At 43.3% G+C, this 18,076-nt stretch overlaps 1 protein-coding gene across 2 annotated transcripts in view; it reads right to left on the reverse strand.

The window, feature by feature from the left end:
* Window positions 1–13,219, reverse strand: part of REV1 (REV1 DNA directed polymerase) — a 54,940-nt gene extending 41,721 nt beyond the window's left edge. For both annotated transcript variants that reach the window (XM_009085408.4, XM_018908881.3), the window contains exon 1: window positions 12,918–13,219. The gene's annotated coding sequence lies outside the window, so the exon portion shown is untranslated. The remainder of the gene's footprint in view (window positions 1–12,917) is intronic.
* Between the last annotated feature and the right edge of the window lie 4,857 nt (window positions 13,220–18,076).

Genomic DNA, 18,076 nt, shown 5'->3' on the forward strand with positions numbered 1-18,076 from the left:
AGACACCAATGGATTTACAACTGATTATAAAACATCCAAGCATATGTTGCTGTAATGCAATACATCACATCAAAGCAAAACACCAAAGGTGATCTTATGGTCAAAGAAAAGCCAGATGTTTAAGTGACCTAGTATGATCTATAGTTAGGTTTGTGATTTGATTCTTTGGGGCTTTTTATTTGCATTACTTAATAAATAAATAAAAAAATAAACAAACCCAACCAGCCAAACTGCAGTTCTCCTTTACGCAAAACACTTATCCCTGGACCACAAGCTGAACACAGCCGTGTCCCCAGATGAGCTATTAGCTGGCTAGAACAGAACTCCTGGATAGAAAAAGCAATGCTTGGACTGTGGCCAACTGTTCACTGCACCCCAGTGATTCATATTTACTATAGCTGTTGTAAAACTGATTTTAGAATATTGATTAATGATGTGGCAAGATCATGAGATCACTGCCTGCTATTACATCACTCACTTTTCAAACAAAATAGTTCTCTAAATAAAAAGACAAAATAGCCTTTTAGGTCTATCAGCTCTTAGAGGAACAGCACAAGACTCTGAAACTATAAAAAGATGACTGTCTTAAGTCTTCTATTTCATTAAATATTTAATTTATATTCCTTTATCCTCCCTAAAAACCATGCAAAACTACAGTAAATACACAGAAGAAAGTCAACTATTTTGATTTCCATCCTTGCTTTTGAGTGTCTGGACTATCCACAGCATTGTCCAGTAACAAGAGCACAGAAGCTTTACTCAGTCTCCAGCTTACCAGGAAGCACATATGGTTGTGGATGGAGAAGACAACAACACGTTCTGGTCATTTTCCTATCCAGGCCTTCTACTGCACTGTTTTGGAGACTACCTCATTTATAGTATTAACATTCAATTTCTTATGAACCTAGCTGAATGTGAGTCCTAGCTTTTGTCTCTTAATTCCCTTTGTCCTAGAGGACAAAGCAGGCATACTCTGATATCCAGTTAAACCACCCTGGATCGCAAAATACGACACAGCTGCAGCAGAAGTTTTCATAGGTACTATCATTTTCATTGACTACTGCAAATATTGCAAATAGGCAACCACAGAATTATAGTCAAAGCAGGTAGCACGTATTTTGAAAAGCTAAGCATCTGTTTTATGTTTCAGGAACTCCACAAACACTGAAAGATCATTATGCACTTGGTTCTGTGCTAACAGTTGCTTGTAACTTGATACACAACTGACATATACGTTGTTGTTTGTGCAATTATGAAGATCAATCACATATCAAGGAGATGAGCTCTACTCCAATATCCAAAAGAATATGACCCCTTCTCAAATTACTGTATTTTCCCTCTACGTACCTGCATTTCTTACCCACAGACCTGTTTCCAAGACATCAGGCCTTCTGAAATTCATTTTTAGTGGTTTGGATTGCATCTAATAGATACCACAGAACTCTTAAGAAGCACTGAGAAAAAAGAGAGGAGATGAGCTGCTAGATGACCACTTAAGACACGAAATTTACTTTTATGCTGCAGAGGACAGTGTACAGTGAAAATGGCTTGATGACTTCTTTCATATGGAAAATTTGTATTTTTTTATCAGCTGTAGTGAAGTGTATTTCACATTTATCACTTGTGGCTAAGAAATTATTGGAAAACCAGAAAAGAGTAAGTTCATGAAAAAAGAAAAGCCATTATTGAAAATGTTATCCAGTTTTTTTAGATACTACAGATATCAGTGTATGAGCTCATAAGAGGCACCAGAATTTTAACTAGTAATTACTTTCTCCCTCTTAGTCCAGGATGACAAAATCTTAAAGGGTGGCTACAAAAACGGCAGAGGCTCTCTCTTAATAAGGAGCCACATGGAAAGCACATGCGGCAACAGATACAAGCTGCACCAGGAAGTTTGATCTTGAGGTAGAAAAAAAAATTTTAAAGTGAGAGCAATCAATGACTGGAATGCAGGGACTTGGAAGAGTCCTCATCTCTGCAGATTTTCATGTTGCAATTGGTCAGGGCACCAGATAACCTCAACCAGGCTTCCCTACCTATGAAAGGTTAGACTAGATACTCTTTTAAGGTCACTTCCAATCTGGGCTGCTCTATGATTCGAAGAGTATCAAAGAAAAAAATATAAACTTTTGCTCTGCAAAAAAAGAAGACTGTACAAAATGCATACTCTAAATCACCACAACACCAACCACTGGGAAGACAGGATTTGATAACTCTGATCCCTATACAAAATCCTGCTTAAACTAAAATATCCAATGCCTGATAAACTGAAGAACTGCCTTCATAAGAGTGAGCTTTTCTGAAACCTTGAAACATGTTTCATTTTTATTCAGGACACTGGGAGGTGAGGAAAAAAAGACCTCTAGTTTGAAAGTGAACCCAATTAAAATCAGAATCATGGTTATGTGCCTAGTTTGATTAAAATTAGAAATCAAACAAAACTACTGAGGTCAAGGTGCTAAAAACATGACATATCAATTGCTCAGAAGTTGTTTTCCTAGAGCCTGAAAACTAGAGAAACAAGACTGTAATGCCTACTCAAAACATCTGATAGTGATTTACCATTTCCTTAGCAGATGCAATTTTTGACTCAGTCCACTTAAGCCAGCCCACTTAAATTCTGAACACCCAGGTTAGGAACACGCTACTTCAGTGATTACTAGATGTCTCTGTCTCAAGTCTTCCCTTGCAAGGGTCACGGATTATTTTCTTAATGCTGATATGAAAATCTGGGAGACTAGTTTCTCTATAGCTCCAGGAACTGAATGATGAACCAAGATTTCTGTACTACAGAGAAACCTCTCTGCTAAAGACTTCTCCTTACAGTGTGAATTTTTCCTTAATAATGAAGGTAACCTGTTACAGCTGCCTTGCTGAAACCTAAGGAATAAATGAGCATGAGAAATATCTTGCCCAAGATATATTAAACCAAAGGAAAAGTTAAGCAAGATTTTAAACATGCTCACTGGCTCATGAAATAAGAAATGTAAGGATGGTATGATGCTCCCCCTATAGGAATCATGATGAAGAGATGAGTAAGAGAAACACTTTGTAAAGAACAAGTGAAGGTGGGAAGTAGATCAAGTGTGGGTGGGTAGATATCAAGACAGAGGACTTCAAACAGCCATCACAAACAAGCCAATTTCAAACAAGAGTTCATCTTTCTTGTAGTTCCTTCTTAAAGTATATAACTTGTTTCAGAATAGTTTTCTCTGCACAAATGTGTTAACATGGCTAAGGGACCAACCCAGAACAAAACCACAGGTATTATGGGGAAAAGTGGTTGGGAGCACAGATCTGTATTCTGCAATGACTCTGCAAGAAGTGAACATGGATCATCATGAGCTTTTTAATTCCAGTGCAGTACTAGTCCCTGCTTCTGTCATACATTTCAGCAACCTCTCTGTCAAGCATATATACAGTGCAGAGGTATTTTTGCTACCTCTTCAAGTAGCCAACTTGAATCTGGCAGAATATGAACTTTATGGTTCTGCCTATAAGAAAACATATGAACTATTTCCAAAGACAAAATGAGACTGCACTGTGACTCAACAAATAACCCTGCCAAAGCTGTGTCTAAATACATCACACAAGTAATGTTCCACACAGATAATCCAATTTTTGGTAACTGAAAGCTGTATGGAAGTATAACACACTATAAAAGCTAGTCTGCATTTCTGACCAGAGACATCCTGTCATTGTCCTCTAATGCAAAAGAACTTGTTTATTTAACATATTCACATGCCACAAGCCTATATAAAAGGTGTAACTCCAGCAGAAATATGGGTGTCTCGGGCCACTGCTAATGAGCATCAGAATCTTTTCCTTGAACTGTAGATTGAATTCAACCCAGCTCAGCAGGGTTTAGAAGCTTTTTCCATCAAGTGGGTATTTTGTGGCTTGTTTGAGTTTCATGCCTCTACATTCTACCTCCCACATCAAACTCACCACTCTGCTTGGCACTAGTTCTCAAGCTCTTTGAGCAAAGAACTATTTTATGTGTTTATACATTTCTAAGCACAAGAGTCCTATTCTTGGCTGAGTCTTCTGGAAAAGAGCTGCTGCTATAGGGTAGAAAACTAATTTTTGATCATATATTAAGAAGTCCAGAATCCAGCAAAAAGAACTTACACAAAAAGTCAAAAGCTTTTTTAAAGATACTATATGCTTAAATGCCCATGATTTCAGACAATTCAGGGTTAGCACTACTATTCTATATTAAAATTACTAATTAGTGCATAGCAAAGCAACTGAATTTTATTCTAGGTGAGAAATAAAGTCTCAGGGTGAAGTTTCATAAGATGTTTGAGTCAACTTGTTGGCTGACTGCTACCAAAAGGGATGATTCTGCTCCTCAGCCTCTGCTGGCCTAACAGACTTTATCCCTCCTTCCCAAGCTAATTGACACAATTTTATGGTTTAGCTTTCCTTAAGTTTAGCAAGATGAAGTGACTTACAAAAGCATCAGATAAAGCCAAAGCAGACAGGCAAAAAGAGAGGAATGGGTGGGATCTTAAAATTATCTTAGCGATTTCTAGAAACCAACTTTTGGGTCATGACTATAACTAACGGCAGTGTAAATGTAGATACAGAGTCCTAATGAGCTGGCCACTGTTCACTAAGTAGTGCTGCTTATGCTTTTTCCCCTGCAAAAAACCAGAGGGATAGGCTACCTTACCTTTTCCATAGGGTAAGGGCTTTAAAAAAAAGTTACAGTCAAGCAGCTCCACATCTTATGCCACCTGCCCCCACAGGATAAGAACTAACTACGAGTGCCTGATGTTACAGGGCCAATCAGCAAGTTCTGTTTTGCAGTTCAATCTCAGATGATACTTTAAATCAAGAGAAATTAAATTAGCTGAAGGACACTTGAACCAATAGCTATCCCCAAAAACACCCAACACCACCTTAATGTCCTGTGATTAAAGATAAGAGTGTAAATGAGAAAGAACAAACATCAAAATCTTGGGCAATTTAAACTTTAGAAAACAGTGTGAGAAATTTAGAAATACCATTTTTCTAAAATATGAGCATTCATGGCATTTGCTAGAAAGGCAAAATACCATACAACTCACATAAAACATGGAAAAGCTTCCAAGTCCTGCAGAATCAACTCCTTATGAGCAGATAACTGTTCTAAAATGATGTTCTGCACATACTTTCTTTTGAGGTTGACAGCAAAGAAATGATACTCTGAGAACTTCCAGTTCAATCAGTCCCCCAGAAAGAGACTCTTTGCTAAACTAATCCAGCTCCCAAACTGACTATTTTTGCAACTCAAAATGGTCTCTATTTCAGATGAGTTTTTCACGGTACAATCAGTAAAATCATAGACTAAATACTCCACACACAAGTAACAACTAAGAAATATAAATTTCTTTTGCTGGCTAAACAATAATACAAAAAAAAGCTGTACAGCAGGTAACTGTAACAACTTTATACCAGAGCTGTACAAAGGCAAAAGCCTTTATATCTTGTTACAACTAACTTGGGAGGCTGGGACAGACAATTGTTTTACTTGTCCCAACTTGAGGAAGCATGAGCATGAGGTCCAGAAACCAGGATCACTGTACAATCCACACCAGCTTTGAACAACCTGTTTTCAGGATATCATTTTTGCTTTCATACAAGGCATTTGAGATGGCTAATTATTTGAAAAATAGGAAGGCAGATTTAACTTGAAACCAACTGTCAATTTCCCTCTAGGAATAACACTCAGTAACAGCTACAGTTCATTTATAGCTTGTCGCAAGTAGTGGTTTAACCTGTTGTTTTCTTCTGCTTACAGAAGACTGGCCCTCAGTTTCAACATTTCTGCATTTTTTGGTTAAGTCATGACCTCCCCAGCCCCTTCAGAGTTCTCCAGTGATGAATAGCTTTTCTTCACAAATGTTCCTTGCTGTACGTAACCAGGTAGCTCAATTCACTTATTAGTTCAAGTGTCACTTCTTTGACACAAGGGTTCTTAGTGCCACAATACAATAAGATTTAGCAAACTTCACCAACTGGCTTCATCAGTTCTCTCCTGTGCTTAAATTCTTCTGGGGCTTCAACCCCAAGAGGACTTGGCACATTCATTATCTTTATGCCAGCTTCTAAGTGCCTAGAATCCAGAATAAAAACCATTAAGTAAAATCAGAATAAGAAACATGGTTTGTGAAACTAGGACTCTAAATACCAACACAGTGAAGGGACTATAAATCAACAAAAGGAAATGCTCTCTTGGACTTGAGTATCCAAATCAATGAACAAGATGAGCTTATGAGCTGCATAGTCTTCCTCCAGTCCCCTCTCTTTACCCATCTATAATATTTGAGAAGGGAGAATGATGTTTCTTTTTTCTTTGAAAATGAAGACTGGGATGTTAGTTTTCTACCTAATAAATCAACAGAACTTGTTTAGAAGGTTTTTGGTTTGTGCACTCAGTATGACAATCCAGTCCCACAACTCCTGTCTTCCCCAAGCAGTCTATGCTAAGGCATAGGCCAAGAAGTCAGTAGATAGCGTAAGTAAACCCATGATCACTACTCCCAAATAATTAGAAGAGGTTGCTATTGCTGAATGATTAAGGACTTTCTAAGACTTTTCAGGCACAACTGAAACATCCCTGTAAAGCTAAAGAAAAACTTAACAAGGCAGAAAAAGTGGGTAAGTGGAGGTATAATTATTCAAAAATAACTGCAAAATTTTCATGAGGTGATCAAAGCAAGGAATCTGTAGATGCTCTGAATTTATTAACATCAAATTCAGAGGAACAGTGCTTGTGAAAACCTTCTATATATAACTACTTTGAGCTTCCCCAGACTTTAGCCCAAGAGATGGATGAAATCCTTCAGAAGAGACTACATTTTTTGGACTGAATTTAGGTATTTGACTATACAGGTGTGTATGGGTATCATATGTATGTATGTGTACACACAACAAACCAATCTTTGTTGCTGACCAACGTGGGGGCTGGCTACCCAGACTGACCACTTTGGCAGTAGTGAATGGCACAGAAACAAAACCCAGTGCTCTGGGCCAGCACTGTAACCAGTGTAAAGAGAGGGTATATGCAGTTTAACAAGGCCAAGCTCAAGGTGCTGCACCAGGGGAAGGGCAACCCCTGCAATCAATACATGGAATGAGCAGCCTGAGACCAGCCCTGAAGGACTTGGGGGTGCTGGTGGCTGAGAGGCTGGACATGACCCAGAAAGCCAATCATACCCTGGGCTGCATCCAAAGCAGCATGGGCAGCAGGGTGAGGGAGGGATTCTGCCCCTCTACTCTGCTCTGGTGAGACCCCACCTGCAGTGCTGTGTCCAGCTCTGGGGTCCCAGCACAGGAAGGACATGGACCTGTTGGAACAAGCCCAGACAAGAGGCACCAAGATGATCAGAGGGATGGAGCACCTCTGCTATGAGGAGAAGCTGAGAGAATTGGGATTATTCAGCCTGGAGAAGAGAAGGCTTCAGGGTGATGTAATTGTGGCCTTCAGTATGTGAAGGGAGAATACAAGAACAAGGGAGAGAGACTATTACAAGAACATGTAGGGACAGAACAAGAGGGAATGGCTTCAAACTGAGAGTAGGTTTAAATCAGATATTAGGAAGAAATTCTCTCCTGTAAGGGTGGTCAGGCACTGGAACAAGTTGCCCACAGAAGCTGTGGATGCCCCATCCCTGGAAGTCTTCAAGAGCAGGCTGGATGGAGCTCTAAGCAACCTGGCCTAGTGGAAGGTGTCCCTGCACATGACGGGGAAGTGGAGCCAGATGACCTTTAAGGTTCTTCACAACCCTGACTATTCTATGATGATATTGGGGTTTTTTTAGGAGACATGCCCAAGGCAGTTGTGCTTTATGGTCAACCCAATGTTATCACTGAGCAAGTGTTGATCCTGACAGGCTTTTCAGAGAAAACGAGAGAGAAGGCATCTACTTTGCAAATGGTAGATGATGTCAGATACTAAAGGAGGACTCTTTACTCATGTACGGGCAGCAAAACTCTAAGAACTCAACAACTTCACCAGCAAAAGCATTGATAACTATAGATTCAGGTAGATTTTCTGTTCATAGCAGTGTTTGAATGACACTACTTAATTTCAACTGACATTGCATAGTCAAGTTCCCAAATGCTTTTCTGACATCGCCTTTGAAACTCTCAAAGCTGCAAAATCTTTTTTGAAGTAAAATCTTCACAACATAAGGCTTCTATACTTAGCCTTGAAGCTTCAAGTTTCTACTCAAGTTTTCTACATCTTTCTTTAGTCCACAGATATTACTTTTTTTCATTAACTCAAACCAACAAGACTAGGAAGAATCAGATGAAACCAGCAAGTGGAGAGATCAAAAGAAATAGAAATATTTTTTAATCTATAGCCTAGTTTATTTTAAGATTATCTGACACTGGATACCAAGGATGCTGAAACTCCAGATCTGTTAAATAGATAAATAGAACAAAAACATATTCTATTTTTTTAAGGTAACAAACTATAGAATCTCAGAACACAAAGGGAAAGTATTTCAATATGTTTGCTTATTGTTAACAAAACAAACTTCTGATCTGACCCAACATATTATCAAGTTTCCTCCTAGATTCAGAGAAAAATAAGAAGAGCACCATGTTTCTGTATTTTCCAGGAAAAATACAGGGAAAAAAAATCAAAAATGCTCTAATTCTTCTAGATCCTTTAATTTAAACTCAAATCTGAATTGTGTTTTTGGCCTGTACTGGTTCTAAGTTGGTATTTTAAGCACCTCTGACATAAAACCAGCAATGTTACACTGCTGCTTAGTGGAGACAGATCAATACAATATGGCTACAGAGCAAAAATGGCCTATCCCAAGCAAATGCCACAATTTTAAAACTGGGGTTAAAAAATCAATATAGACGTTGCAGGAAGGTGCAACGCTTAAAACTTCAAATCAGCCAGAAATATAGTTAAAAGTCATTACAATCTTAACTCTCCCCTACAATTGGTTTATTAAGAGGATTCTTGGAACTGCTTAGCAAATAATGCAATTAGAGAATGAAAATCAAGGAATTATGACTGAAAAGGCAGTATCAGAGCTGAGTGCTCTAATGTTTCCTGAAAACAACAGCAGATTCAGAAATCAGGAACAGTATCCTTTCAATATAAATTATTTTAGTTCTTTACTTCAACTGGGAGTTGCATTCAATTTCTCAGAATGGTAAAATACACTACTTGGAACTACTAATCATTTACCTTACATGCACTTGACACTAATCATTTACCTTACATGCCATGGGGTCAGGGGCTTTTCTGTTTGTAAGAATTAACAGCAATTCCATTACTTCCTTTAAAAAGCAACAGCTCCTAGGTTTCCAAAATTACCTCAGTGGAACACAACCATTTTGTTCAAGATGCTAACTCATCATGCCCTGAACAAACACCTGACGTGAGCCAGCTCAAAGAGATGAAGTCATGAACATGGTGCACAGAACTTTATTTTACTTTGGATATTCACAGACAACTAGAACCTGACAAAACATACTAGTTTTGTCAACAGTCCCCAGGATTCTGCCAAAATATACCGCATACCTCACCTTACCAGAAGATTGCCAGTCTCTGTGTTAATACGGAAAAACCTCAGAGTAGTTCTTGACCCTACTATGCATAGCTTCTGCACTGCTTTCTTGCTTTGGCATTCAAACCAATCCACCTGCATTTGCAAGAATGACTCTGCAAGGCACCTGAGCAGTGTCTCCTCCTAAGAGAAACCACCCTTCTCTTTCCCAGTGTTATTCATTTACTTTCATAAATCAAGACACCGAAGAGATGCGCATTACTTGAGGCAAACCAAATAAGGAGGTTACAACCAAGAATTCCATTACACTGGGACTTGGGTTTATTTATATATAGCTGGGAATGGAAAAGCAAAACTAACACAAGAGTTAACCACAGCATGGCTAAGCTTTACTTCTGCAAGTAAGTGAATTTCAAGTCACCAGTTTCAGCACTACCAAACAGGTAGAATACCAGCTGGGAAACCTGAAACTTTGAGATAGGAAAGGAGCAGCTTTAGCCAAGAGCTAACACTGAAATTCAGGGACTACAGTCTGCCTGGGCATTTAAAGCAAGGAATATGGAATATACAATCCTTGCTCTGGGTATACTGAAAGTATCTCCTAGGGGAACTTCATGGTTACGGATTCCTTGGCTACAATAGCAGCAGTCCTTAAGTCGATTTTGAAATAAAAGCCACAGGAATGGAAGTTATCATTCCAGCCCAGAATTCAGGGCTGTTCTGCACACTCACCTCTCTTCTGCTGAACACTGAGAAAGAAGCCTTTCCTAATTCTGCCTTCTATCTTATGAGCACCAGATATTCCATGTGAAATACAGAGTTAGGGGATCACAGACATGGCCCTCCTCTCTAAAAACATTTGTGTGTCCAATTAAATGCTGTTTGGTTTCCACAACAGAGTAAAAAGCTGCTCTCGGGGCAGAGCACTACAGATACCTATCTGTTAGACAAAGACACTTCCATAAGTATACTGTATGACACATGTCTAAGAATTCCTCATGATTTTTTGCATCCACTTAAGGTTTGCTCTCTTACTTCCAACTTTTTCTTGTAATTCCATGGCCACTCTCGTTTCTACTTGTTTCCAATTTTTTCCTCACTTTGCTATGCTTAGGTAAACATGAGGCACTATCATCAAATTAATCTACATTGTATTCTTGATGAAGGGTTTCAACATTTGGATATTTAGCTCCTTTGTTATATATACACCAGGCAAACCTCCTAAGAGCTGACAAAGATCTCAGTGATAACAATATACCCCTTTAATTAAAAGAGAAAAATGTTGAATTAAAAAAAAAAACATTCCCTATGAAATAAACAATAGCTAACAAATTAAATGAGGAGAGCACATGGCAGGGTCAGGCAAGTTTTTTTTCCTGCTTGTTCTGGGTTATTAAAAAAAGAGTCTGTGTAATCACATTAATTTTTTTCTACCTACTCAAAACCAGATTTAATTCTTAATTTTTTTTTTATCTCTCTAGTAAATGAAAGGGATGGTAGAAAGATTGAAAATTTGTCATAAAAATTTTTTCAAGAAGTCATGTGGGTCAAGGGATCAGAAACAACTAATGAAAACTGGCACTCTGTTACAACACACTATCACTGCACCAGAACAGGCTGTACCAGAGTGAATGTACTAATCAGAAAGATGGACTGGTCCTAGGTTTGAAGGGCTCATTACTAAACAATGTACTGAAAAAAATCACACATTGTTATCAGAAAAAAATGTACAACCACTATAATTGAGGCTTGAAATATACTAATAATTTTTCCTATTAGCACTTTACTTTAAAAAAAAAAATCTTCAAGTAGTTAAACATGAGTGAGTCACAAAGTAGGTGTCTGCCCTGTGCCTCTACTAACATTGTCCTACCAGTGACCTCCAGTATGACAGCTTGGGATTATTTACTAACAGGGATTTGGTACATTATCTAGCAGAAGAAATGGACTGAATGAAAGACCAATATGGTGGGAATGGGTAATAACTACATGCTTGAGGCAAGACAGCAAGGAATTTGTCAGAGATTTGGATTTCTATCTGATCTTGGATTTCATTTGTGTTTAATGTCATAAACCTTAGTAAAACAGGACTATTTCAGAAACAAATTTTAGCTGTAACTTCTTGCAACTAATGGTTATTAGGTAACTGCTCAAAACACTTCTATTTGAGCAACAATTGCATCTAAATGAAAAACGAATTCAGATTATAAAATTAAAGTTCCCTGGTTTTGTCTCTTTGGATTATGGTGCCAAATTCGAGGTAGGACCTGGATTTTAGATCAAGATGCACAACAAACATCAACTCATATTTTCATTAAGACAATTATTAACACAAGCAGAGTACTCACAGCCCTGTCATTCTGAAGACTGTGATCTTAATTTTAAAGCATCAGAAATAATGGAATATTACAGCACAAAACACGCAGACTTTCTACTCAGAAAACCCAAACGTGCTGGTGATACTATGCTCCTCTTCCTTCTTAAGGTTAAGATGCCATTACAGCCCATTTCCCATCAGGGGCTTTTAGCTCAGTATCACAGGTCAAGTCAATGGTAACTGTATAGCAGAAAGCATCAAAATCAGACGGGGAAGAGGTCAAGATGTGAACACATCCATCCCTCAGTGTTGGTAAGCACGGGCTTACTCATCAAGCACAGGTCCTCCCTCTTCCCTTCAGCACACCAGTTATACCCGGCACTATTGCTCAGCAAATGCAACTTGTGACAAACACTACGGGAAACCGCAGACAAGATACAGGCTGCTACAGCGCGGGGAGCGTTCCAGAGGGCACGGCCGCGCCAGGGCTCGGGCTTCCCCTCTCCTCCCCCTCCAGCCTATTTCCCTGCAGTGACCCCTCCGCGCTGGCGGAACGCTGTGGCAGAGCCTCGCTCTCCCCGGCCCTGCCTGGGGGACCCGTGTTGTGTCTACAGCGCAGGCCCCATGTGACAGACACAGACGTACAGACAAGACAGACAGACAGACGCACAGGTGCTGGGAGGGGCGGGTGACCCGGACACGAGCACACCTGGCGCGCCCCCGCGGCGCCTCGCGGGCGCGCACGGGGTCTGTCCCCGTGTCCCCCTCCGCCCTCCCGCGCGGGCAGCCCAGGCCCCCACGCGCCGGTTACATAACGCCGCGCGCTGTTCCCCTTTCCCTTCCCTTCCCCCCGTTCCCGCGCCGGGAAGAGAACGGGGAAGGCCCAGGCCGCGGGCCCAGGGAGGGGCGGGGAGGCAGGGCAGCGGCTGCGGGCCCCGCGTCTGCCTCCTGCTCTCCTCCCTTCCTGCCTGCCTTCCTTCTCCCCGTCCCCGAGCCACCCCCCGCACGTCCCTCCCGCCATGGGTCCGCCGCGCCGTGGGGGGGAAGGCGCCCGCTCCGCCACCGCTCACCTTCTGCCGCGTCCCAGACACACATTCCCGGGAGCGCCGCCGCTGCCTCCTGCCCTGCCGGGCCGTGTTTGTGCGTGCGTGTTGTGTGTCTGTGGGGATTCACATCGCGGCTCCCCCTCCGGCACGGACAGACGGACGGACGGACGGACGCACGCAACCGCCGCCTCCTGCCCGCCTTCTTCCTCCTCCTCCTCCTCCTCCCCAGCGCCGGCCGCTCTCTCTCTCTCACTCCCTCCCTCCTTCTCTCTCCCCGCACCTCGCTCGGTGTCCCCGGCACGGCCCCTCCTCCACCCCCACCCCCTTCCCTTCCCGCGAGCGCGTCACGGGAGAGTCTCGCGCCACCAACCCGCCGCCGCCGCGCGGTCAACAAACGGCGCGCGCCGGCCCGGGCAGGGCCCCTGGGCCGCGGCGCCCCCTAGCGGCACGCCCGCAGGGAGAGAGGCGCCGGGCCGCGGCGCACGTGACGGCGGGGCGGGGAGGGGCGGGGCGCGGCGCGAGAGCTCGCGCGCCTCCCCGGGCGCGCGGGCGGGTTGCGGCGGGCGCGGGGCGGCGGCGCCCTCTGGCGGCCCGACGGGCGCGTTGCAGACACGAGCGGGAGGGCGGGGATTCGGTACCGGGACGGGCGTGGAGGCCGGCACCGGGGAGTGCAGTGCCCGGCACAGCCCGGAGCTCCCGCGCCCGGGGACCGCCCTGCAGCCAGGACGCGGGTGGGGAAGGCCCGAGTGGGGTTGTGGTGGTGCTTGCCCCCGCTGCGTCCACCTTCTGGCCGGGGAGCCGAGAGCCGGGTACCGCCCGGCCCTGTCCCTGACCGGGCTGGGTCCTCCTGGATGAACTGGAGCTGAGCCAGGTCCGTACCACGCCCCCCACATCGCTGTAGGAGGAGTTTCTTCCGCAGAAGAAGGGCCTGCTTGTTCCACTGGATACAGGAATAACACCCACTGGCTCTTCCCATGTGGTTCTGCATTTTTAATTGCAGAAGCACAGAATTTTATATTGGCAAAGACTTCAAGTCCAACCTTTAGCCTGCTACCACCTTGTCAACTAAACCATAGCACTGTGCCACATCCAGTTATTTCTTGAACGCCTCCAGGGATGGTGACTCTACCACCTCCTTGGGCAGCCCATTCCAACATTTAACAACTCTTTCCATTAATAAATTCCCCCTGATGTCCAACCAGACATCAGACCTACCCTGGCACTGCTTGTCCTGTCAGTATTTGCCTGGGAGAAAAGAGTGAACCCCCACCTCGTTACAACCTCCTTTAAGTGCTCTGGGGATACTCTGAAGTGCATCCATGGGGAGGCTGAGAAGAATGGAAGGCCAATTCTGGGGGAAAACATAGGGTATGTGGAGATTCTTGTATAGGAAAGTAGGTGTAATAGAGGTATGGGAATGTAGGGGAATTAAGAGAGAAATACTTAGAAACACCAATCTTATTGTGCTACTTTATGCAATTTACATAAAAATTACTATTGACTTCTTCTGATTCTGGTATATGGAATTTGTTATAAAAATAGCAAATAGATCCCATTCTACCATTGTGTCTATACAAACAGATCTGCTAGGAGTCCCCACTGGTGCTAGGCAAAACTCCAATTTGGTTGTAACCACACCAGTCAGATGGACTCAGACCCACATGGATTTAGTTCCAGGGATGAAGCTATCTATCACTTTAATACAAGGGCTTATGGGGAACCTTCTTTTCTCTATCTGCATAGCCACAGTTGTCCTGTTCTGTGAAAAATATTACAACTTAAAATATCTTTTTCTTTACTTTGAGTGGTAACATCAAAAACTTAATGAATGTTCAGCCTTTCACCCGTATTTGGTTACACACTGCTCAAGATATCCATGCAGGATAAGGAAGAAGAGTTCAGGTCTGTGTCTCTCAGCTGAGTATCAGCTGTTTTAGCCAGAGTGGTTGCTGCATTTCACTTTGCGAAAAATTTATAGCTCAACTCTTAGAACCTTCATGAGAAAAACTCAAATATTTGACTTTTGCTCAGTATTTTAATGAATCTTGTCTTCACAATAGGGATGTTTCCTGCCAGAGGGAAGCACTAACTAGAGTTAGTTCTTTGACCAGCTTTAAGTCAAATTTTAGAGACATTGTGGCTGGCTGCTCTCAGTCTAATTTTTATCAACAATTATATTACCTGAAAAAAAAAAAGTTCTGAAAAATACTATTTAGAAAATATATGTTATCTAGAATATATCCATTTCACTGGGCCAACATTTTCCAGTTTTGCCAGAAAATGACTCTACCAATCCCAGTCCTTGCCAGTCTAGAGTAAACTAACTGTTAAAAGCATTGCATGACTGCATTATTTTTTTTTCTTGCAGAGCTGTTTCTCTAGGGGGCAGTTGTGGAGCAGAAAGGCAGAAAGACAAGTGGAATAGGGATTAATTTAAGTTAGCAAGAACAGCTTTGAAATGGTTAGTCAATGATTGTATTTTATTTTTAAATAGAAAGTGACATATAAGCAAATTATAAGAGGAACCAACAATTATTTAGAGAGGCATGTGGGGACAGCTATTTTGTTTTGTGAAATATAGCTGGGGTAAGAGTTACCAGTGAAAAAACCTGAATCAGCCATTCTATACTTTCAGCATAGAATAGATACAGTTAGTTAAAATAGGTCAATATTAGTTTAGGAAGAAACAGAAAACAGACTTAATATAAAAAAGAGGATAAAAACAGGTAAGTCTAGGAAAAGGGCCAGAAAATAACAATAGTGAGTTATCTTTTGTCTTTTAACGCCCTCACACTGTAACTCATCTTCACCAGTGAGCTCCTGAACTGACAGAGAAACATCTTAGGTTATAGTAGCCAGATTGGGAACTGGGTTTATTGCTTAGTCATTGGTAAATATTTACAGGGTGAAGCCTGGTTCAAGCCTGCTGACTTCAGTAAAAGCATTCTTGCTGTCTTCATTGAGTGTGGAATCAAATCTGAGGGTGGGGAGAGAGGCACTAGGTGTTCAGTGGGACTGAGGTTTTAGCTGGGCATCTCAATGAGGTGTTATTGTTGAGCAGCCCTTACCTATAAATCTCATTTTCTGAGCCAAAATCTGCTCCAACTTCCGGAAAGTACGTCTGATGTAGTGTCAGTAGCTTCAGCACAAAGGCATTTCCAAGTGAAACTCGAGAAGCTCAGGGTCATGCTACTTGCAGCCTAATATAGGAGGCATTACCAAGCAGTGAGTGTGGGGGCTATGGCACCTGAAGGCTTCTGTCGTGACATCTCACATTGTTAGAAAGGGCACGTAAAGCCACCAAGGGAAGATCCCTCCCCATGCTGATATTTCTGTGGTTTTTTTCTAGTCTCACGTGTTTCCCGGGGCGATGTTGGCCTGTCAACTACACACCAATGCAAGGACCAACAGAGCACCAGTCTTCTGCCATTCCACAGAGGAAGAAGAAAACGTGGGCTATGCCATTGCCTGCTATTTTGCTGGTCTGCAGGTAGTTATGTTTAAAGGGCAGAGCACTTCCAATTGCTTGGCTCTACCAGAGCCAAGCTGGTTGTATAGTAGAAGGTGTCTTTGCCACCTTCATCCATTTCCAGAGAGGGTCCATGAGGTGAAACTGACAACCAGTTGCTGCTCACTGCTTTACCATGGCACTCACCAGCGTGCAGCTGCTGTAAGCAGCAGTCGTGACAGACAAATAAACAATTGAGAATAGCTGCAGTGGACTTTTTACTTGGCATGTGGGAAAAGGGTCCTTGCTTCTCACTCTGTAGTTCTCCTGGCTCAGGAGCTCTTGGAAGGATCACCTGCGTCAAATTCATGCTGGATGCATTCAACTCGGGTTCAGTTAGCCGCAAATTCGGAGGTGATTTTTATTCGGGCAGCAGAGGGATGAGAAGAGAAGACACTGAATCCATCTCTGTCTCTGGACCCTTTCATACCAACAGGTTCAGCCTTGCAATTCATTCAGGTGTTTGTCTCCGCCCAAGGCTGTGTCAGAAGCGCTGCCTCTTATCCCCAGCACAGCCAGCCCGGCTGCCCGCGAGTGGCTCAGACCGTGGCCGTCGGTGTGGTGCTGTTCTCCGCGCAAACACGTGTTACACACGCACCCCCCGCGGCAGCCAGCCGGGACCGGGCACCGCAAGCCCAGCCAGCCCCGGGCTGGGGGTGGCTCCGGGCAGCCGCGTCCGAGCGGCAGCGCGGCGGGGGGACACGGCTGCCCGGGGCGGCGCCCGGCGAGGCGGTGCTGCATTGCGGGCACAGCCCGGCCCGCCCGGCCCCTCCGCCCTCGGGCCGCTCTCCGGAGAGCCCCGCCGGCAGCCCCGCTCACAGCCCCACCGTCCACCCGCCCCTTGGGCCGCCCTCCGGAGAGTCCCGCCGGCAGCCCCGCTCACAGCCCCGCCGTCCTCCCGCCCCTCGGGAGCCCGCCGCGGAGCCGGAGGGAGGGGAAGCCTGCTCGTCTGTAGTTTCGCACGTCTCTCGCAGGGCCGAGGTAATTAAGAGCGACAGAGACACATTTCACGACTCCTGCAATGCTGTAGTAACACAGCCTGCTGTAGTAATGCCCTAAATATTGACATGTAAAAGCTGCAGGATTATTGCAGTAGTTCCTGACCGAGCACTATTGTTTCATGTTAACCAGTGAAAGTGCTGTTGTAAAATCTCATCTGCAGCGTTTGGTTGTAGCATTATTACATATTACTGCCTACACCTACTTTTTAATCATGATGCCTATTTTTGTTAGCTCCTAAACCACAATGCAGTCAGGTATTTTGAAGCGGAATAAATGTTTTATTACAATTATGATTAATTAGTTCTACTAAGCAGAGCTGCTTTTGCTCTTTCAAGAGTGAAAGAACCTAAGGACGATTTCTGGCCAGGGATAGAAATCAGTGTTTCTCTGGTGTGATTTTTAAACATAACAGAAAAAACCCCAAACAAACAACAAAAACCTGCCAAACCTCTAGGATAATCTGCACTTGCAGTCTGCGCCCCCCCTTTAAAAATTTTTCTCAGTGTGTAACTAAGAGCAGTCCTGAAAGGATGAAATAACATCAAATCAAACCTTGCAGAGAGCAGCAGTCTACATTTGGGCCTGGCATTAGGGGAAGTGGCTGTGAGGCTCTTTGCACAGAAGGCATTCTCAAGGCAAGAATAAAGACCTAGGTGAAAAATTATGGGAAGCA

Source organism: Serinus canaria, chromosome 1 (assembly GCF_022539315.1).
Source record: "Serinus canaria isolate serCan28SL12 chromosome 1, serCan2020, whole genome shotgun sequence".
Classification (NCBI taxonomy): domain Eukaryota; kingdom Metazoa; phylum Chordata; class Aves; order Passeriformes; family Fringillidae; genus Serinus; species Serinus canaria.